This window comes from Lampris incognitus, chromosome 13, assembly GCF_029633865.1.
Source record: "Lampris incognitus isolate fLamInc1 chromosome 13, fLamInc1.hap2, whole genome shotgun sequence".
Classification (NCBI taxonomy): domain Eukaryota; kingdom Metazoa; phylum Chordata; class Actinopteri; order Lampriformes; family Lampridae; genus Lampris; species Lampris incognitus.
The window spans coordinates 52841315-52869284 of record NC_079223.1 but is presented as its reverse complement, the minus strand read 5'-3'; positions in this window follow the sequence as shown (position 1 = coordinate 52869284).

Here is a 27970-nt window from a genome sequence, read left to right as displayed (position 1 = left end):
TGTATTACAGCATATATTTACACCATGTATTACAGCATGTATTTACATCATGTATTACAGCATGTATTTACATCATGTATTACAGCATGTATTACAGCATGTATTACAGCATGTATTTACATCATGTATTACAGCATGTATTACAGCATGTATTTACAGCATGTATTACAACACGTATTACAGCATGTATTACAGCATGTATTTACAGCATGTATTACAGCATGCATTACAGTAAGTATTTACATCATGTATTACAGCATGTATTTACAGCATGTATTACAACATGTATTTACAGCATGTATTACAACATGTATTTACAGCATGTATTACAGCATGTATTACAACATGTATTTACAGCATATATTTACATCATGTATTACAGCATGTGTTACAGCATATATTTACATCATGTATTACAGCATGCATTACAGCATGTATTACATCATGTATTACAGCATGTATTTACAGCATGTATTACAGCATGTATTACAACATGTATTTACATCATGTATTACAGCATGTATTTACAGCATGTATTACAACATGTATTTACAGCATGTATTACAGCATGCATGACAGCAAGTATTTACATCATGTATTACAGCATGTATTACAGCATGTATTTACAGCATGTATTACAACATGTATTACAGCATGTATTACAGCATGTATTTACAGCATGTATAACATCATGCATTACAGCAAGTATTTACATCATGTATTACAGCATGCATTACAGCATGTATTTACAGCATGTATTACAACATGTATTACAGCATGTATTACAGCATGTATTTACAGCATGTATTACAGCATATATTCACATCATGTATTACAGTATATATTTACATCATGTATTACAGCATGTATTACAGCATATATTTACATCATGTATTACAGCATGTATAGACATCATGTATTACAGCATGTATTACAGCATATATTTACACCATGTATTACAGCATGTATTTACATCATGTATTACAGCATGTATTTACATCATGTATTACAGCATGTATTACAGCATGTATTACAGCATGTATTTACATCATGTATTACAGCATGTATTTACATCATGTATTACAGCATGTATTTACAGCATGCATTACAACATGTATTTACAGCATGTATTACAGCATGTATTACAGCATGCATTACAGCATGTATTTACAGCATGTATTTACAGCATGTATTTATAGCATGTATTACAGCATATATTCACATCATGTATTACAGCATATATTTACATCATGTATTACAGCATGTATTACAGCATGCATTACAGCATGTATTTACAGTAGGTATTTACAGCGTGTATTTACATCATGTATTACAGCATGTATTACAGCATGTATTTACAGTACGTATTTACAGCATGTATTTACATCATGTATTACAGCATGTATTTACAGTATGTATTACAGAATGTATTACAGCTTGTATTTACAGCATGTATTACAGCATGTATTACAGCATGTATTACAGCATGCATTTACAGCATGTATTTATAGCATGTATTACAGCATGTATTACAGCATGTATTACAGCATGTATTACAACATGTATTTACAGCATGTATTTACAGTATGTATTGCAGAATGTATTACAGCATGTATTTACAGCATGTATTACAGCATGTATTTACAGCATGTATTTATAGCATGTATTACAGCATGTATTTACAGCATGTATGACAGCATGTATTACAGCATGTATTACAACATGTATTTACAGCATGTATTACAGCCTGTATTTACAGTATGTATTACAGAATGTATTACAGCTTGTATTTACAGCATGTATTACAGCATGTATTTACAGTATGTATTACAGAATGTATTACAGCTTGTATTTACAGCATGTATTACAGCATGTATTACAGCATGTATTACAGCATGCATTTACAGCATGTATTTATAGCATGTATTACAGCATGTATTACAGCATGTATTACAGCATGTATTACAACATGTATTTACAGCATGTATTACAACATGTATTTACAGCATGTATTACAGCATGTATTACAACATGTATTTACAGCATATATTTACATCATGTATTACAGCATGTGTTACAGCATATATTTACATCATGTATTACAGCATGCATTACAACATGTATTTACATCATGTATTACAGCATGTATTTACAGCATGTATTACAACATGTATTTACAGCATGTATTACAGCATGTATTTACAGCATGTATTACAACATGTATTTACAGCATGTATTACAGCATGCATGACAGCAAGTATTTACATCATGTATTACAGCATGTATTTACAGCATGTATTACAACATGTATTACAGCATGTATGACAGCATGTATTTACAGCATGTATTACAACATGTATTACAGCATGTATTTACAGCATGTATTTACAGCATGTATTTATAGCATGTATTAAAGCATATATTCACATCATGTATTACAGCATATATTTACATCATGTATTACAGCATGTATTACAGCATGCATTACAGCATGTATTTACATCATGTATTACAGCATATATTTACATCATGTATTACAGCATGTATTTACAGCATGTATTACAACATGTATTTACAGCATGCATTTACAGCATGTATTACAGCATGTATTTGAATCATGTATTACAACATGTATTTACAGCATGTATTACAGCATGTATTTACAGTAGGTATTTACAGCGTGTATTTACATCATGTATTACAGCATGTATTACAGCATGTATTTACAGTACGTATTTACAGCATGTATTTACATCATGTATTACAGCATGTATTTACAGTATGTATTACAGAATGTATTACAGCTTGTATTTACAGCATGTATTACAGCATGTATTACAGCATGTATTACAGCATGCATTTACAGCATGTATTTATAGCATGTATTACAGCATGTATTACAGCATGTATTACAGCATGTATTACAACATGTATTTACAGCATGTATTACAGCATGTATTTACAGTATGTATTGCAGAATGTATTACAGCATGTATTACAGCATGTATTTACAGCATGTATTACAGCATGTATTTACAGCATGTATTTATAGCATGTATTACAGCATGTATTTACAGCATGTATGACAGCATATATTACAGCATGTATTACAACATGTATTTACAGCATGTATTACAGCCTGTATTTACAGTATGTATTACAGAATGTATTACAGCTTGTATTTACAGCATGTATTACAGCATGTATTTACAGCATGTATTACAGCATGTATTACAGCATGTATTTACAGCATGTATTTATAGCATGTATTACAGCATGTATTTACAGCATGTATTACAACATGTATTACAGCATGTATTACAGCATGTATTTACAGCATGTATTACAGCATGCATTACAGCAAGTATTTACATCATGTATTACAGCATGTATTTACAGCATGTATTACAACATGTATTTACAGCATGTATTTACAGCATGTATTACAACATGTATTTACAGCATGTATTACAGCATGTATTTACAGCATGTATTACAGCATATATTCACATCATGTATTACAGCATATATTCACATGATGTATTACAACATGTATTTACATCATGTATAATAGCATGTATTACAGCATGTATTTACAGCATGTATTACAGCATATATTCACATCATGTGTTACAGCATATATTTACATCATGTATTACAGCATGTATTACAGCATGTATTACATCATGTATTACAGCATGTATTTACAGCATGTATTACAGCATGTATTACAACATGTATTTACATCATGTATTTACATCATGTATTACAGCATGTATTACAGCATGTATTTACAGCATGTATTACAACACGTATTACAGCATGTATTACAGCATGTATTTACAGCATGTATTACAGCATGCATTACAGCAAGTATTTACAGCATGTATTTACAGCATGTATTACAACATGTATTTACAGCATGTATTTACAGCATGTAATACAACATGTATTTACAGCATGTATTACAGCATGTATTACAACATGTATTTACAGCATATATTTACATCATGTATTACAGCATATATTTACATCATGTATTACAGCATGCATTACAGCATGTATTACATCATGTATTACAGCATGTATTTACAGCATGTATTACAGCATGTATTACAACATGTATTTACATCATGTATTACAGCATGTATTTACAGCATGTATTACAACATGTATTTACAGCATGTATTACAGCATGCATGACAGCAAGTATTTACATCATGTATTACAGCATGTATTTACAGCATGTATTACAACATGTATTACAGCATGTATTACAGCATGTATTTACAGCATGTATAACAGCATGCATCACAGCAAGTATTTACATCATGTATTACAGCATGAATTACAGCATGTATTTACAGCATGTATTACAACATGTATTACATCATGTATTACAGCATGAATTACAGCATGTATTTACAGCATATATTCACATCATGTATTACAGCATATATTTACATCATGTATTACAGCATGTATTACAGCATATATTTACATCATGTATTACAGCATGTATAGACATCATGTATTACAGCATGTATTACAGCATATATTTACATCATGTATTACAGCATGTATTTACATCATGTATTACAGCATGTATTACAGCATGTATTACAGCATGTATTACAGCATGTATTTACATCATGTATTACAGCATGTATTTACAGCATGCATTACAACATGTATTTACAGCATGTATTACAGCATGTATTACAGAATGCATTACAGCATGTATTTACAGCATGTATTTACAGCATGTATTTATAGCATGTATTACAGCATATATTCACATCATGTATTACAGCATATATTTACATCATGTATTACAGTATGTATTACAGCATGCATTACAGCATGTATTTACATCATGTATTACATCATGTATTACAGCATATATTTACATCATGTATTACAGCATGTATTTGAATCATGTATTACAACATGTATTTAAAGCATGTATTACAGCATGTATTTACAGTAGGTATTTACAGCGTGTATTTACATCATGTATTACAGCATGTATTACAGCATGTATTTACAGTACGTATTTACAGCATGTATTTACAGCCTGTATTACAGCATGTATTTACAGCATGTATTACATCATGTATTACAGCATGTATTTACAGCATGTATTACAGCATGTATTACAACATGTATTTACATCATGTATTTACATCATGTATTACAGCATGTATTACAGCATGTATTTACAGCATGTATTACAACACGTATTACAGCATGTATTACAGCATGTATTTACAGCATGTATTACAGCATGCATTACAGTAAGTATTTACATCATGTATTACAGCATGTATTTACAGCATGTATTACAACATGTATTTACAGCATGTATTACAACATGTATTTACAGCATGTATTACAGCATGTATTACAACATGTATTTACAGCATATATTTACATCATGTATTACAGCATGTGTTACAGCATATATTTACATCATGTATTACAGCATGCATTACAGCATGTATTACATCATGTATTACAGCATGTATTTACAGCATGTATTACAGCATGTATTACAACATGTATTTACATCATGTATTACAGCATGTATTTACAGCATGTATTACAACATGTATTTACAGCATGTATTACAGCATGCATGACAGCAAGTATTTACATCATGTATTACAGCATGTATTACAGCATGTATTTACAGCATGTATTACAACATGTATTACAGCATGTGTTACAGCATGTATTTACAGCATGTATAACATCATGCATTACAGCAAGTATTTACATCATGTATTACAGCATGCATTACAGCATGTATTTACAGCATGTATTACAACATGTATTACAGCATGTATTACAGCATGTATTTACAGCATGTATTACAGCATATATTCACATCATGTATTACAGCATATATTTACATCATGTATTACAGCATGTATTACAGCATATATTTACATCATGTATTACAGCATGTATAGACATCATGTATTACAGCATGTATTACAGCATATATTTACACCATGTATTACAGCATGTATTTACATCATGTATTACAGCATGTATTACAGCATGTATTACAGCATGTATTTACATCATGTATTACAGCATGTATTTACATCATGTATTACAGCATGTATTTACAGCATGCATTACAACATGTATTTACAGCATGTATTACAGCATGTATTACAGCATGCATTACAGCATGTATTTACAGCATGTATTTACAGCATGTATTTATAGCATGTATTACAGCATATATTCACATCATGTATTACAGCATATATTTACATCATGTATTACAGCATGTATTACAGCATGCATTACAGCATGTATTTACAGTAGGTATTTACAGCGTGTATTTACATCATGTATTACAGCATGTATTACAGCATGTATTTACAGTACGTATTTACATCATGTATTACAGCATGTATTACAGCATGTATTTACAGTACGTATTTACAGCATGTATTTACATCATGTATTACAGCATGTATTTACAGCATGTATTACATCATGTATTACAGCATGTATTTACAGCATGTATTACAGCATGTATTACAACATGTATTTACATCATGTATTTACATCATGTATTACAGCATGTATTACAGCATGTATTTACAGCATGTATTACAACACGTATTACAGCATGTATTACAGCATGTATTTACAGCATGTATTACAGCATGCATTACAGTAAGTATTTACATCATGTATTACAGCATGTATTTACAGCATGTATTACAACATGTATTTACAGCATGTATTACAACATGTATTTACAGCATGTATTACAGCATGTATTACAACATGTATTTACAGCATATATTTACATCATGTATTACAGCATGTGTTACAACATATATTTACATCATGTATTACAGCATGCATTACAGCATGTATTACATCATGTATTACAGCATGTATTTACAGCATGTATTACAGCATGTATTACAACATGTATTTACATCATGTATTACAGCATGTATTTACAGCATGTATTACAACATGTATTTACAGCATGTATTACAGCATGCATGACAGCAAGTATTTACATCATGTATTACAGCATGTATTACAGCATGTATTTACAGCATGTATTACAGCATGTATTACAGCATGTATTTACAGCATGTATAACATCATGCATTACAGCAAGTATTTACATCATGTATTACAGCATGCATTACAGCATGTATTTACAGCATGTATTACAACATGTATTACAGCATGTATTACAGCATGTATTTACAGCATGTATTACAGCATATATTCACATCATGTATTACAGCATATATTTACATCATGTATTACAGCATGTATTACAGCATATATTTACATCATGTATTACAGCATGTATAGACATCATGTATTACAGCATGTATTACAGCATATATTTACACCATGTATTACAGCATGTATTTACATCATGTATTACAGCATGTATTTACATCATGTATTACAGCATGTATTACAGCATGTATTACAGCATGTATTACAGCATGTATTTACATCATGTATTACAGCATGTATTTACAGCATGCATTACAACATGTATTTACAGCATGTATTACAGCATGTATTACAGCATGCATTACAGCATGTATTTACACCATGTATTTACAGCATGTATTTATAGCATGTATTACAGCATATATTCACATCATGTATTACAGCATATATTTACATCATGTATTACAGTATGTATTACAGCATGCATTACAGCATGTATTTACATCATGTATTACATCATGTATTACAGCATATATTTACATCATGTATTACAGCATGTATTTACAGCATGTATTACAACATGTATTTACAGCATGCATTTACAGCATGTATTACAGCATGTATTTGAATCATGTATTACAACATGTATTTACAGCATGTATTACAGCATGTATTTACAGTAGGTATTTACAGCGTGTATTTACATCATGTATTACAGCATGTATTACAGCATGTATTTACAGTACGTATTTACAGCATGTATTTACATCATGTATTACAGCATGTATTTACAGCATGTATTACATCATGTATTACAGCATGTATTTACAGCATGTATTACAGCATGTATTACAACATGTATTTACATCATGTATTTACATCATGTATTACAGCATGTATTACAGCATGTATTTACAGCATGTATTACAACACGTATTACAGCATGTATTACAGCATGTATTTACAGCATGTATTACAGCATGCATTACAGTAAGTATTTACATCATGTATTACAGCATGTATTTACAGCATGTATTACAACATGTATTTACAGCATGTATTACAACATGTATTTACAGCATGTATTACAGCATGTATTACAACATGTATTTACAGCATATGTTTACATCATGTATTACAGCATGTGTTACAGCATATATTTACATCATGTATTACAGCATGTATTTACAGCATGTATTACAGCATGTATTACAACATGTATTTACATCATGTATTACAGCATGTATTTACAGCATGTATTACAACATGTATTTACAGCATGTATTACAGCATGCATGACAGCAAGTATTTACATCATGTATTACAGCATGTATTACAGCATGTATTTACAGCATGTATTACAACATGTATTACAGCATGTATTACAGCATGTATTTACAGCATGTATAACATCATGCATTACAGCAAGTATTTACATCATGTATTACAGCATGCATTACAGCATGTATTTACAGCATGTATTACAACATGTATTACAGCATGTATTACAGCATGTATTTACAGCATGTATTACAGCATATATTCACATCATGTATTACAGCATATATTTACATCATGTATTACAGCATGTATTACAGCATATATTTACATCATGTATTACAGCATGTATAGACATCATGTATTACAGCATGTATTACAGCATATATTTACACCATGTGTTACAGCATGTATTTACATCATGTATTACAGCATGTATTTACATCATGTATTACAGCATGTATTACAGCATGTATTACAGCATGTATTTACATCATGTATTACAGCATGTATTTACATCATGTATTACAGCATGTATTTACAGCATGCATTACAACATGTATTTACAGCATGTATTACAGCATGTATTACAGCATGCATTACAGCATGTATTTACAGCATGTATTTACAGCATGTATTTATAGCATGTATTACAGCATATATTCACATCATGTATTACAGCATATATTTACATCATGTATTACAGCATGTATTACAGCATGCATTACAGCATGTATTTACAGTAGGTATTTACAGCGTGTATTTACATCATGTATTACAGCATGTATTACAGCATGTATTTACAGTACGTATTTACAGCATGTATTTACATCATGTATTACAGCATGTATTTACAGTATGTATTACAGAATGTATTACAGCTTGTATTTACAGCATGTATTACAGCATGTATTACAGCATGTATTACAGCATGCATTTACAGCATGTATTTATAGCATGTATTACAGCATGTATTACAGCATGTATTACAACATGTATTTACAGCATGTATTACAGCATGTATTTACAGTATGTATTGCAGAATGTATTACAGCATGTATTTACAGCATGTATTACAGCATGCATTTACAGCATGTATTTATAGCATGTATTACAGCATGTATTACAGCATGTATTACAGCATGTATTACAACATGTATTTACAGCATGTATTACAACATGTATTTACAGCATGTATTACAGCATGTATTACAACATGTATTTACAGCATATATTTACATCATGTATTACAGCATGTGTTACAGCATATATTTACATCATGTATTACAGCATGCATTACAGCATGTATTACATCATGTATTACAGCATGTATTTACAGCATGTATTACAGCATGTATTACAACATGTATTTACATCATGTATTACAGCATGTATTTACAGCATGTATTACAACATGTATTTACAGCATGTATTACAGCATGCATGACAGCAAGTATTTACATCATGTATTACAGCATGTATTACAGCATGTATTTACAGCATGTATTACAACATGTATTACAGCATGTATTACAGCATGTATTTACAGCATGTATAACATCATGCATTACAGCAAGTATTTACATCATGTATTACAGCATGCATTACAGCATGTATTTACAGCATGTATTACAACATGTATTACAGCATGTATTACAGCATGTATTTACAGCATGTATTACAGCATATATTCACATCATGTATTACAGCATATATTTACATCATGTATTACAGCATGTATTACAGCATATATTTACATCATGTATTACAGCATGTATAGACATCATGTATTACAGCATGTATTACAGCATATATTTACACCATGTATTACAGCATGTATTTACATCATGTATTACAGCATGTATTTACATCATGTATTACAGCATGTATTACAGCATGTATTACAGCATGTATTTACATCATGTATTACAGCATGTATTACAGCATGTATTTACAGCATGTATTACAACACGTATTACAGCATGTATTACAGCATGTATTTACAGCATGTATTACAGCATGCATTACAGTAAGTATTTACATCATGTATTACAGCATGTATTTACAGCATGTATTACAACATGTATTTACAGCATGTATTACAACATGTATTTACAGCATGTATTACAGCATGTATTACAACATGTATTTACAGCATATATTTACATCATGTATTACAGCATGTGTTACAGCATATATTTACATCATGTATTACAGCATGCATTACAGCATGTATTACATCATGTATTACAGCATGTATTTACAGCATGTATTACAGCATGTATTACAACATGTATTTACATCATGTATTACAGCATGTATTTACAGCATGTATTACAACATGTATTTACAGCATGTATTACAGCATGCATGACAGCAAGTATTTACATCATGTATTACAGCATGTATTACAGCATGTATTTACAGCATGTATTACAACATGTATTACAGCATGTATTACAGCATGTATTTACAGCATGTATAACATCATGCATTACAGCAAGTATTTACATCATGTATTACAGCATGCATTACAGCATGTATTTACAGCATGTATTACAACATGTATTACAGCATGTATTACAGCATGTATTTACAGCATGTATTACAGCATATATTCACATCATGTATTACAGCATATATTTACATCATGTATTACAGCATGTATTACAGCATATATTTACATCATGTATTACAGCATGTATAGACATCATGTATTACAGCATGTATTACAGCATATATTTACACCATGTATTACAGCATGTATTTACATCATGTATTACAGCATGTATTTACATCATGTATTACAGCATGTATTACAGCATGTATTACAGCATGTATTTACATCATGTATTACAGCATGTATTTACATCATGTATTACAGCATGTATTTACAGCATGCATTACAACATGTATTTACAGCATGTATTACAGCATGTATTACAGCATGCATTACAGCATGTATTTACAGCATGTATTTACAGCATGTATTTATAGCATGTATTACAGCATATATTCACATCATGTATTACAGCATATATTTACATCATGTATTACAGCATGTATTACAGCATGCATTACAGCATGTATTTACAGTAGGTATTTACAGCGTGTATTTACATCATGTATTACAGCATGTATTACAGCATGTATTTACAGTACGTATTTACAGCATGTATTTACATCATGTATTACAGCATGTATTTACAGTATGTATTACAGAATGTATTACAGCTTGTATTTACAGCATGTATTACAGCATGTATTACAGCATGTATTACAGCATGCATTTACAGCATGTATTTATAGCATGTATTACAGCATGTATTACAGCATGTATTACAGCATGTATTACAACATGTATTTACAGCATGTATTACAGCATGTATTTACAGTATGTATTGCAGAATGTATTACAGCATGTATTTACAGCATGTATTACAGCATGTATTTACAGCATGTATTTATAGCATGTATTACAGCATGTATTTACAGCATGTATGACAGCATGTATTACAGCATGTATTACAACATGTATTTACAGCATGTATTACAGCCTGTATTTACAGTATGTATTACAGAATGTATTACAGCTTGTATTTACAGCATGTATTACAGCATGTATTTACAGTATGTATTACAGAATGTATTACAGCTTGTATTTACAGCATGTATTACAGCATGTATTACAGCATGTATTACAGCATGCATTTACAGCATGTATTTATAGCATGTATTACAGCATGTATTACAGCATGTATTACAGCATGTATTACAACATGTATTTACAGCATGTATTACAACATGTATTTACAGCATGTATTACAGCATGTATTACAACATGTATTTACAGCATATATTTACATCATGTATTACAGCATGTGTTACAGCATATATTTACATCATGTATTACAGCATGCATTACAGCATGTATTACATCATGTATTACAGCATGTATTTACAGCATGTATTACAGCATGTATTACAACATGTATTTACATCATGTATTACAGCATGTATTTACAGCATGTATTACAACATGTATTTACAGCATGTATTACAGCATGCATGACAGCAAGTATTTACATCATGTATTACAGCATGTATTTACAGCATGTATTACAACATGTATTACAGCATGTATTACAGCATGTATTTACAGCATGTATAACATCATGCATTACAGCAAGTATTTACATCATGTATTACAGCATGCATTACAGCATGTATTTACAGCATGTATTACAACATGTATTACAGCATGTATTACAGCATGTATTTACAGCATGTATTACAGCATATATTCACATCATGTATTACAGCATATATTTACATCATGTATTACAGCATGTATTACAGCATATATTTACATCATGTATTACAGCATGTATAGACATCATGTATTACAGCATGTATTACAGCATATATTTACACCATGTATTACAGCATGTATTTACATCATGTATTACAGCATGTATTTACATCATGTATTACAGCATGTATTACAGCATGTATTACAGCATGTATTTACATCATGTATTACAGCATGTATTTACATCATGTATTACAGCATGTATTTACAGCATGCATTACAACATGTATTTACAGCATGTATTACAGCATGTATTACAGCATGCATTACAGCATGTATTTACAGCATGTATTTACAGCATGTATTTATAGCATGTATTACAGCATATATTCACATCATGTATTACAGCATATATTTACATCATGTATTACAGCATGTATTACAGCATGCATTACAGCATGTATTTACAGTAGGTATTTACAGCGTGTATTTACATCATGTATTACAGCATGTATTTACAGTACGTATTTACAGCATGTATTTACATCATGTATTACAGCATATATTCACATGATGTATTACAACATGTATTTACATCATGTATTACAGCATGTATTACAGCATGTATTTACAGCATGTATTACAGCATATATTCACATCATGTGTTACAGCATATATTTACATCATGTATTACAGCATGTATTACAGCATGTATTACATCATGTATTACAGCATGTATTTACAGCATGTATTACAACATGTATTTACATCATGTATTTACATCATGTATCACAGCATGTATTACAGCATGTATTTACAGCATGTATTACAACACGTATTACAGCATGTATTACAGCATGTATTTACAGCATGTATTACAGCATGCATTACAGCAAGTATTTACATCATGTATTACAGCATGTATTTACAGCATGTATTACAACATGTATTTACAGCATGTATTTACAGCATGTATTACAACATGTATTTACAGCATGTATTACAGCATGTATTACAACATGTATTTACAGCATATATTTACATCATGTATTACAGCATGTATTACAGCATATATTTACATCATGTATTACAGCATGCATTACAGCATGTATTACATCATGTATTACAGCATGTATTTACAGCATGTATTACAGCATGTATTACAACATGTATTTACATCATGTATTACAGCATGTATTACAGCATGTATTTACAGCATGTATTTACAGCATGTATTACAGCATGTATTACAGCATGTATTTACAGCATGTATAACAGCATGTATTACAGCATGTATTTACAGCATATATTACAACATGTATTACAGCATGTATTACAGCATGTATTTACAGTACGTATTTACAGCATGTATTTACATCATGTATTACAGCATGTATTTACAGTATGTATTACAGAATGTATTACAGCTTGTATTTACAGCATGTATTACAGCATGTATTACAGCATGCATTTACAGCATGTATTTATAGCATGTATTACAGCATGTATTACAACATGTATTTACAGCATGTATTTACAGCATGTATTACAACATGTATTTACAGCATGTATTACAGCATGTATTTACAGCATGTATTTACAGCATGTATTACAGCATGTATTACAGCATGTATTTACAGCATGTATTTACAGCATGTATTACAGCATGTATTACAGCATGTATTTACAGCATGTATAACAGCATGTATTACAGCATGTATTTACAGCATGTATTACAACATGTATTACAGCATGTATTACATAATGTATTTACAGCATGTATAACAGCATGCATTACAGCAAGTATTTACATCATGTATTACAGCATGAATTACAGCATGTATTTACAGCATGTATTACAACATGTATTACAGCATGTATTACAGCATGTATTTACAGCATGTATTACAGCATATATTCACATCATGTATTACAGCATATATTTACATCATGTATTACAGCATGTATTACAGCATATATTTACATCATGTATTACAGCATGTATTTACATCATGTATTACAGCATGTATTACAGCATATATTTACACCATGTATTACAGGATGTATTTACTTCATGTATTACAGCATGTATTTACATCATGTATTACAGCATGTATTACAGCATGTATTTATAGCATGTATTACAACATGTATTTACAGCATATATTTACATCATGTATTACAGCATATATTTACATCATGTGTTACAGCATGCATTACAGCATGTATTACAGCATGTATTACAGCATGTATTTACAGCATGTATTTATAGCATGTATTACAGCATGTATTACAGCATGTATTACAGCATATATTTACATCATGTATTACAGCATGTATTTACAGCATGTCTTACAGCATGTATTTACAGCATGTATTTATAGCATGTATTACAGCATGTATTTACAGCATGTATGACAGCATTTATTACAGCATGTATTACAACATGTATTTACAGCATGTATTACAGCTTGTATTTACAGCATGTATTACAGCATGTATTTACAGCATGTATTACAGCATTTATTACAGCATGTATTTACAGCATGTATTTATAGCATGTATTACAGCATGTATTTACAGCATGTATTTATAGCATGTATTACAGCATGTATTTACATCATGTTTGACAGCATGTATTACAGCATGTATTACAACATGTATTTACAGCATGTATTACAGCATGTATTACAACATGTATTACAGCATGTATTACAGCATGTATTTACAGCATGTATAACATCATGCATTACAGCAAGTATTTACATCATGTATTACAGCATGCATTACAGCATGTATTTACAGCATGTATTACAACATGTATTACAGCATGTATTACAGCATGTATTTACAGCATGTATTACAGCATATATTCACATCATGTATTACAGCATATATTTACATCATGTATTACAGCATGTATTACAGCATATATTTACATCATGTATTACAGCATGTATAGACATCATGTATTACAGCATGTATTACAGCATATATTTACACCATGTATTACAGCATGTATTTACATCATGTATTACAGCATGTATTTACATCATGTATTACAGCATGTATTACAGCATGTATTACAGCATGTATTTACATCATGTATTACAGCATGTATTTACATCATGTATTACAGCATGTATTTACAGCATGCATTACAACATGTATTTACAGCATGTATTACAGCATGTATTACAGCATGTATTTACAGCATGTATAACAGCATGTATTACAGCATGTATTTACAGCATATATTACAACATGTATTACAGCATGTATTACAGCATGTATTTACAGTACGTATTTACAGCATGTATTTACATCATGTATTACAGCATGTATTTACAGCATGTATTACAGCATGTATTACAGCATGCATTTACAGCATGTATTTATAGCATGTATTACAGCATGTATTACAACATGTATTTACAGCATGTATTTACAGCATGTATTACAACATGTATTTACAGCATGTATTACAGCATGTATTTACAGCATGTATTTACAGCATGTATTACAACATGTATTACAGCATGTATTACATAATGTATTTACAGCATGTATAACAGCATGCATTACAGCAAGTATTTACATCATGTATTACAGCATGAATTACAGCATGTATTTACAGCATGTATTACAACATGTATTACAGCATGTATTACAGCATGTATTTACAGCATGTATTACAGCATATATTCACATCATGTATTACAGCATATATTTACATCATGTATTACAGCATGTATTACAGCATATATTTACATCATGTATTACAGCATGTATTTACATCATGTATTACAGCATGTATTACAGCATATATTTACACCATGTATTACAGGATGTATTTACTTCATGTATTACAGCATGTATTTACATCATGTATTACAGCATGTATTACAGCATGTATTTATAGCATGTATTACAACATGTATTTACAGCATATATTTACATCATGTATTACAGCATATATTTACATCATGTGTTACAGCATGCATTACAGCATGTATTACAGCATGTATTACAGCATGTATTTACAGCATGTATTTATAGCATGTATTACAGCATGTATTACAGCATGTATTACAGCATATATTTACATCATGTATTACAGCATGTATTTACAGCATGTCTTACAGCATGTATTTACAGCATGTATTTATAGCATGTATTACAGCATGTATTTACAGCATGTATTACAACATGTATTTACAGCATGTATTACAGCATGTATTTACAGCATCTATTACAACATGTATTTACAGCATGTATTACAGCATGTATTACAGCATGTATTACATGTATTTACAACATGTATTACAACATGTATTTACATCATGTATTACAGCATGTATTACAGCATGTATTTACAGCATGTATTACAACATGTATTTACAGCATGTATTTACATCATGTATTACAACATGTATTTACAGCATGTATTACAGCATGTATTACAGCATGTATTACAGCATGTATTACAACATGTATTTACAGCATGTATTACAGCATGCATTTACAGCATGTATTACGGCATGTATTTACAGCATGTATCTACAGCATGTATTTACAGCATGTATTACAGCATGTACTACAGCATGTATTTACAGCATGTATTACAGCATATATTCACATCATGTATTACAGCATATATTCACATCATGTATTACAGCATGTATTACAGCATATATTTACATCATGTATTACAGCATGTATTACAGCATGTATTTACAGCATGTATTACAACCTGTATTTACAGCATGTATTACAGCATGCATTACAGCATGTATTTACAGCATGTATTTACAGCATGTATTACAGCATGTATTTACAGCATGTATTTATAGCATGTATTACAGCATGTATTACAGCATGTATTACAGCATATATTTACAGCATGTATTACAGCATGTATTTACAGCATGTATTTATAGCATGTATTACAGCATGTATTTACAGCATGTATGACAGCATTTATTACAGCATGTATTACAACATGTATTTACAGCATGTATTACAGCTTGTATTTACAGCATGTATTACAGCATGTATTTACAGCATGTATTACAGCATTTATTACAGCATGTATTTACAGCATGTATTTATAGCATGTATTACAGCATGTATTTACAGCATGTATTTATAGCATGTATTACAGCATGTATTTACATCATGTTTGACAGCATGTATTACAGCATGTATTACAGCATGTATTACAACATGTATTTACAGCATGTATTACAGCATGTATTTACATCATGTATTACAGCATGTATTACAGCATGTATTTACAGCATGTATTACAACATGTATTTACAGCATGTATTACAGCATGTATTTACAGCATGTATTTACAGCATGTATTTATAGCATGTGTTACAGCATGTATTTACATCATGTATGACAGCATGTATTACAGCATGTATTTACATCATGTATTTACAGCTTGTATTACATCATGTATAACAGCCTGTCTTACAACATGTATTTACAGCATGTATTACAGCATGTATTTACAGCATGTATTACAACGTGTATTTACAGCATGTATTACATGTATTTACATCATGTATTACAGCATGCATTACAGCATGTATTTACAGCTTGTATTACAGCATGTATTACAGCATGTATTACAACATGTATTTACAGCATGTATTACAGCATGTATTTACGTCATGTATTTACAGCATGTATTACAGCATGTATTACAGCCTGTATTTACATCATGTATTTACAGCATGTATTACAGCATGTATTACATGTATTTACATCATGTATTACAGCATGTATTACAGCATGTATTACAGCATGTATTACAACATGTATTTACAGCATGTATTACAGCATGTATTTACGTCATGTATTTACAGCATGTATTACAGCATGTATTACAGCCTGTATTTACATCATGTATTTACAGCATGTATTACAGCATGTATTACATGTATTTACATCATGTATTACAGCATGTATTACAGCATGTATTTACAGCATGTATTACAACATGTATTACAGCATGTATTTACATCATGTTTGACAGCATGTATTACAGCATGTATTGCAGCATGTATTAAAACATGTATTTACAGCATGTATTATAGCATGTATTTACATCATGTATTACAGCCTGTATTTACATCATGTATTTACAGCATGTATTACAGCATGTATTTACAGCATGTATTACAACATGTATTTACAGCATGTATTACAGCATGTATTTACAGCATCTATTACAACATGTATTTACAGCATGTATTACAGCATGTATTACAGCATGTATTACATGTATTTACAACATGTATTACAACATGTATTTACATCATGTATTACAGCATGTATTACAGCATGTATTTACAGCATGTATTACAACATGTATTTACAGCATGTATTTACATCATGTATTACAACATGTATTACAGCATGTATTACAGCATGTATTACAGCATGTATTACAACATGTATTTACAGCATGTATTACAGCATGTATTTACATCATGTATTACAGCATGTATTTACAGCATGTATTACAACATGTATTACAGCATGTATTACAGCATGTATTTACAGCATGTATTACAGCATGCATTACAGCAAGTATTTACATCATGTATTACAGCATGTATATACAGCATATATTACAACATGTATTTACAGCATGTATTTACAGCATGTATTACAACATGTATTTACAGCATGTATTACAGCATGTATTTACAGCATGTATTACAGCATATATTCACATCATGTATTACAGCATATATTCACATGATGTATTACAACATGTATTTACATCATGTATTACAGCATGTATTACAGCATGTATTTACAGCATGTATTACAACATGTATTACAGCATGTATTTACATCATGTTTGACAGCATGTATTACAGCATGTATTTACAGCATGTATTACAGCATGTATTACAACATGTATTTACATCATGTATTACAGCATGTATTTACAGCATGTATTACAACATGTATTTACAGCATGTATTACAGCATGCATGACAGCAAGTATTTACATCATGTATTACAGCATGTATTACAGCATGTATTTACAGCATGTATTACAACATGTATTACAGCATGTATTACAGCATGTATTTACAGCATGTATAACATCATGCATTACAGCAAGTATTTACATCATGTATTACAGCATGCATTACAGCATGTATTTACAGCATGTATTACAACATGTATTACAGCATGTATTACAGCATGTATTTACAGCATGTATTACAGCATATATTCACATCATGTATTACAGCATATATTTACATCATGTATTACAGCATGTATTACAGCATATATTTACATCATGTATTACAGCATGTATAGACATCATGTATTACAGCATGTATTACAGCATATATTTACACCATGTATTACAGCATGTATTTACATCATGTATTACAGCATGTATTTACATCATGTATTACAGCATGTATTACAGCATGTATTACAGCATGTATTTACATCATGTATTACAGCATGTATTTACATCATGTATTACAGCATGTATTTACAGCATGCATTACAACATGTATTTACAGCATGTATTACAGCATGTATTACAGCATGCATTACAGCATGTATTTACAGCATGTATTTACAGCATGTATTTATAGCATGTATTACAGCATATATTCACATCATGTATTACAGCATATATTTACATCATGTATTACAGCATGTATTACAGCATGCATTACAGCATGTATTTACAGTAGGTATTTACAGCGTGTATTTACATCATGTATTACAGCATGTATTACAGCATGTATTTACAGTACGTATTTACAGCATGTATTTACATCATGTATTACAGCATGTATTTACAGTATGTATTACAGAATGTATTACAGCTTGTATTTACAGCATGTATTACAGCATGTATTACAGCATGTATTACAGCATGCATTTACAGCATGTATTTATAGCATGTATTACAGCATGTATTACAGCATGTATTACAACATGTATTTACAGCATGTATTACAGCATGTATTTACAGTATGTATTGCAGAATGTATTACAGCATGTATTTACAGCATGTATTACAGCATGTATTTACAGCATGTATTTATAGCATGTATTACAGCATGTATTTACAGCATGTATGACAGCATGTATTACAGCATGTATTACAACATGTATTTACAGCATGTATTACAGCCTGTATTTACAGTATGTATTACAGAATGTATTACAGCTTGTATTTACAGCATGTATTACAGCATGTATTTACAGTATGTATTACAGAATGTATTACAGCTTGTATTTACAGCATGTATTACAGCATGTATTACAGCATGTATTACAGCATGCATTTACAGCATGTATTTATAGCATGTATTACAGCATGTATTACAGCATGTATTACAGCATGTATTACAACATGTATTTACAGCATGTATTACAACATGTATTTACAGCATGTATTACAGCATGTATTACAACATGTATTTACAGCATATATTTACATCATGTATTACAGCATGTGTTACAGCATATATTTACATCATGTATTACAGCATGCATTACAGCATGTATTACATCATGTATTACAGCATGTATTTACAGCATGTATTACAGCATGTATTACAACATGTATTTACATCATGTATTACAGCATGTATTTACAGCATGTATTACAACATGTATTTACAGCATGTATTACAGCATGCATGACAGCAAGTATTTACATCATGTATTACAGCATGTATTTACAGCATGTATTACAACATGTATTACAGCATGTATTACAGCATGTATTTACAGCATGTATAACATCATGCATTACAGCAAGTATTTACATCATGTATTACAGCATGCATTACAGCATGTATTTACAGCATGTATTACAACATGTATTACAGCATGTATTACAGCATGTATTTACAGCATGTATTACAGCATATATTCACATCATGTATTACAGCATATATTTACATCATGTATTACAGCATGTATTACAGCATATATTTACATCATGTATTACAGCATGTATAGACATCATGTATTACAGCATGTATTACAGCATATATTTACACCATGTATTACAGCATGTATTTACATCATGTATTACAGCATGTATTTACATCATGTATTACAGCATGTATTACAGCATGTATTACAGCATGTATTTACATCATGTATTACAGCATGTATTTACATCATGTATTACAGCATGTATTTACAGCATGCATTACAACATGTATTTACAGCATGTATTACAGCATGTATTACAGCATGCATTACAGCATGTATTTACAGCATGTATTTACAGCATGTATTTATAGCATGTATTACAGCATATATTCACATCATGTATTACAGCATATATTTACATCATGTATTACAGCATGTATTACAGCATGCATTACAGCATGTATTTACAGTAGGTATTTACAGCGTGTATTTACATCATGTATTACAGCATGTATTACAGCATGTATTTACAGTACGTATTTACAGCATGTATTTACATCATGTATTACAGCATATATTCACATGATGTATTACAACATGTATTTACATCATGTATTACAGCATGTATTACAGCATGTATTTACAGCATGTATTACAGCATATATTCACATCATGTGTTACAGCATATATTTACATCATGTATTACAGCATGTATTACAGCATGTATTACATCATGTATTACAGCATGTATTTACAGCATGTATTACAACATGTATTTACATCATGTATTTACATCATGTATCACAGCATGTATTACAGCATGTATTTACAGCATGTATTACAACACGTATTACAGCATGTATTACAGCATGTATTTACAGCATGTATTACAGCATGCATTACAGCAAGTATTTACATCATGTATTACAGCATGTATTTACAGCATGTATTACAACATGTATTTACAGCATGTATTTACAGCATGTATTACAACATGTATTTACAGCATGTATTACAGCATGTATTACAACATGTATTTACAGCATATATTTACATCATGTATTACAGCATGTATTACAGCATATATTTACATCATGTATTACAGCATGCATTACAGCATGTATTACATCATGTATTACAGCATGTATTTACAGCATGTATTACAGCATGTATTACAACATGTATTTACATCATGTATTACAGCATGTATTACAGCATGTATTTACAGCATGTATTTACAGCATGTATTACAGCATGTATTACAGCATGTATTTACAGCATGTATAACAGCATGTATTACAGCATGTATTTACAGCATATATTACAACATGTATTACAGCATGTATTACAGCATGTATTTACAGTACGTATTTACAGCATGTATTTACATCATGTATTACAGCATGTATTTACAGTATGTATTACAGAATGTATTACAGCTTGTATTTACAGCATGTATTACAGCATGTATTACAGCATGCATTTACAGCATGTATTTATAGCATGTATTACAGCATGTATTACAACATGTATTTACAGCATGTATTTACAGCATGTATTACAACATGTATTTACAGCATGTATTACAGCATGTATTTACAGCATGTATTACAGCATGTATTACAGCATGTATTTACAGCATGTATTTACAGCATGTATTACAGCATGTATTACAGCTTGTATTTACAGCATGTATAACAGCATGTATTACAGCATGTATTTACAGCATGTATTACAACATGTATTACAGCATGTATTACATAATGTATTTACAGCATGTATAACAGCATGCATTACAGCAAGTATTTACATCATGTATTACAGCATGAATTACAGCATGTATTTACAGCATGTATTACAACATGTATTACAGCATGTATTACAGCATGTATTTACAGCATGTATTACAGCATATATTCACATCATGTATTACAGCATATATTTACATCATGTATTACAGCATGTATTACAGCATATATTTACATCATGTATTACAGCATGTATTTACAGCATGTATTACAGCATATATTTACACCATGTATTACAGGATGTATTTACTTCATGTATTACAGCATGTATTTACATCATGTATTACAGCATGTATTACAGCATGTATTTATAGCATGTATTACAACATGTATTTACAGCATATATTTACATCATGTATTACAGCATATATTTACATCATGTGTTACAGCATGCATTACAGCATGTATTACAGCATGTATTACAGCATGTATTTACAGCATGTATTTATAGCATGTATTACAGCATGTATTACAGCATGTATTACAGCATATATTTACATCATGTATTACAGCATGTATTTACAGCATGTCTTACAGCATGTATTTACAGCATGTATTTATAGCATGTATTACAGCATGTATTTACAGCATGTATGACAGCATTTATTACAGCATGTATTACAACATGTATTTACAGCATGTATTACAGCTTGTATTTACAGCATGTATTACAGCATGTATTTACAGCATGTATTACAGCATTTATTACAGCATGTATTTACAGCATGTATTTATAGCATGTATTACAGCATGTATTTACAGCATGTATTTATAGCATGTATTACAGCATGTATTTACATCATGTTTGACAGCATGTATTACAGCATGTATTACAACATGTATTTACAGCATGTATTACAGCATGTATTACAACATGTATTACAGCATGTATTACAGCATGTATTTACAGCATGTATAACATCATGCATTACAGCAAGTATTTACATCATGTATTACAGCATGCATTACAGCATGTATTTACAGCATGTATTACAACATGTATTACAGCATGTATTACAGCATGTATTTACAGCATGTATTACAGCATATATTCACATCATGTATTACAGCATATATTTACATCATGTATTACAGCATGTATTACAGCATATATTTACATCATGTATTACAGCATGTATAGACATCATGTATTACAGCATGTATTACAGCATATATTTACACCATGTATTACAGCATGTATTTACATCATGTATTACAGCATGTATTTACATCATGTATTACAGCATGTATTACAGCATGTATTACAGCATGTATTTACATCATGTATTACAGCATCTATTTACATCATGTATTACAGCATGTATTTACAGCATGCATTACAACATGTATTTACAGCATGTATTACAGCATGTATAACAGCATGTATTACAGCATGTATTTACAGCATATATTACAACATGTATTACAGCATGTATTACAGCATGTATTTACAGTACGTATTTACAGCATGTATTTACATCATGTATTACAGCATGTATTTACAGTATGTATTACAGAATGTATTACAGCTTGTATTTACAGCATGTATTACAGCATGTATTACAGCATGCATTTACAGCATGTATTTATAGCATGTATTACAGCATGTATTACAACATGTATTTACAGCATGTATTTACAGCATGTATTACAACATGTATTTACAGCATGTATTACAGCATGTATTTACAGCATGTATTTACAGCATGTATTACAGCATGTATTACAGCATGTATTTACAGCATGTATTTACAGCATGTATTACAGCATGTATTACAGCATGTATTTACAGCATGTATAACAGCATGTATTACAGCATGTATTTACAGCATGTATTACAACATGTATTACAGCATGTATTACATAATGTATTTACAGCATGTATAACAGCATGCATTACAGCAAGTATTTACATCATGTATTACAGCATGAATTACAGCATGTATTTACAGCATGTATTACAACATGTATTACAGCATGTATTACAGCATGTATTTACAGCATGTATTACAGCATATATTCACATCATGTATTACAGCATATATTTACATCATGTATTACAGCATGTATTACAGCATATATTTACATCATGTATTACAGCATGTATTTACATCATGTATTACAGCATGTATTACAGCATATATTTACACCATGTATTACAGGATGTATTTACTTCATGTATTACAGCATGTATTTACATCATGTATTACAGCATGTATTACAGCATGTATTTATAGCATGTATTACAACATGTATTTACAGCATATATTTACATCATGTATTACAGCATATATTTACATCATGTGTTACAGCATGCATTACAGCATGTATTACAGCATGTATTACAGCATGTATTTACAGCATGTATTTATAGCATGTATTACAGCATGTATTACAGCATGTATTACAGCATATATTTACATCATGTATTACAGCATGTATTTACAGCATGTCTTACAGCATGTATTTACAGCATGTATTTATAGCATGTATTACAGCATGTATTTACAGCATGTATGACAGCATTTATTACAGCATGTATTACAACATGTATTTACAGCATGTATTACAGCTTGTATTTACAGCATGTATTACAGCATGTATTTACAGCATGTATTACAGCATTTATTACAGCATGTATTTACAGCATGTATTTATAGCATGTATTACAGCATGTATTTACAGCATGTATTTATAGCATGTATTACAGCATGTATTTACATCATGTTTGACAGCATGTATTACAGCATGTATTACAACATGTATTTACAGCATGTATTACAGCATGTATTACAACATGTATTACAGCATGTATTTACAGCATGTATAACATCATGCATTACAGCAAGTATTTACATCATGTATTACAGCATGCATTACAGCATGTATTTACAGCATGTATTACAACATGTATTACAGCATGTATTACAGCATGTATTTACAGCATGTATTACAGCATATATTCACATCATGTATTACAGCATATATTTACATCATGTATTACAGCATGTATTACAGCATATATTTACATCATGTATTACAGCATGTATAGACATCATGTATTACAGCATGTATTACAGCATATATTTACACCATGTATTACAGCATGTATTTACATCATGTATTACAGCATGTATTTACATCATGTATTACAGCATGTATTACAGCATGTATTACAGCATGTATTTACATCATGTATTACAGCATGTATTTACATCATGTATTACAGCATGTATTTACAGCATGCATTACAACATGTATTTACAGCATGTATTACAGCATGTATTACAGCATGCATTACAGCATGTATTACAGCATGCATTACAGCATGTATTTACAGCATGTATTTACAGCATGTATTTATAGCATGTATTACAGCATATATTCACATCATGTATTACAGCATATATTTACATCATGTATTACAGCATGTATTACAGCATGCATTACAGCATGTATTTACATCATGTATTACATCATGTATTACAGCATATATTTACATCATGTATTACAGCATGCATTTACAGCATGTATTACAGCATGTATTTGAATCATGTATTACAACATGTATTTACAGCATGTATTACAGTATGTATTTACAGTAGGTATTTACAGCGTGTATTTACATCATGTATTACAGCATGTATTACAGCATGTATTTACAGTACGTATTTACAGCATGTATTTACATCATGTATTACAGCATGTATTTACAGTATGTATTACAGAATGTATTACAGCTTGTATTTACAGCATGTATTACAGCATGTATTACAGCATGCATTTACAGCATGTATTACAGCATGTATTACAGCATGTATTACAGCATGTATTACAACATGTATTTACAGCATGTATTACAGCATGTATTTACAGTATGTATTGCAGAATGTATTACAGCATGTACTTACAGCATGTATTACAGCATGTATTTACAGCATGTATTTATAGCATGTATTACAGCATGTATTTACAGCATGTATGACAGCATGTATTACAGCATGTATTACAACATGTATTTACAGCATGTATTACAGCCTGTATTTACAGTATGTATTACAGAATGTATTACAGCTTGTATTTACAGCATGTATTACAGCATGTATTTACAGCATGTATTACAGCATGTATTACAGCATGTATTTACATTATGTATTTATAGCATGTATTACAGCATGTATTTACAGCATGTATTACAACATGTATTACAGCATGTATTACAGCATGTATTTACAGCATGTATTACAGCATGCATTACAGCAAGTATTTACATCATGTATTACAGCATGTATATACAGCATATATTACAACATGTATTTACAGCATGTATTTACAGCATGTATTACAACATGTATTTACAGCATGTATTACAGCATGTATTTACAGC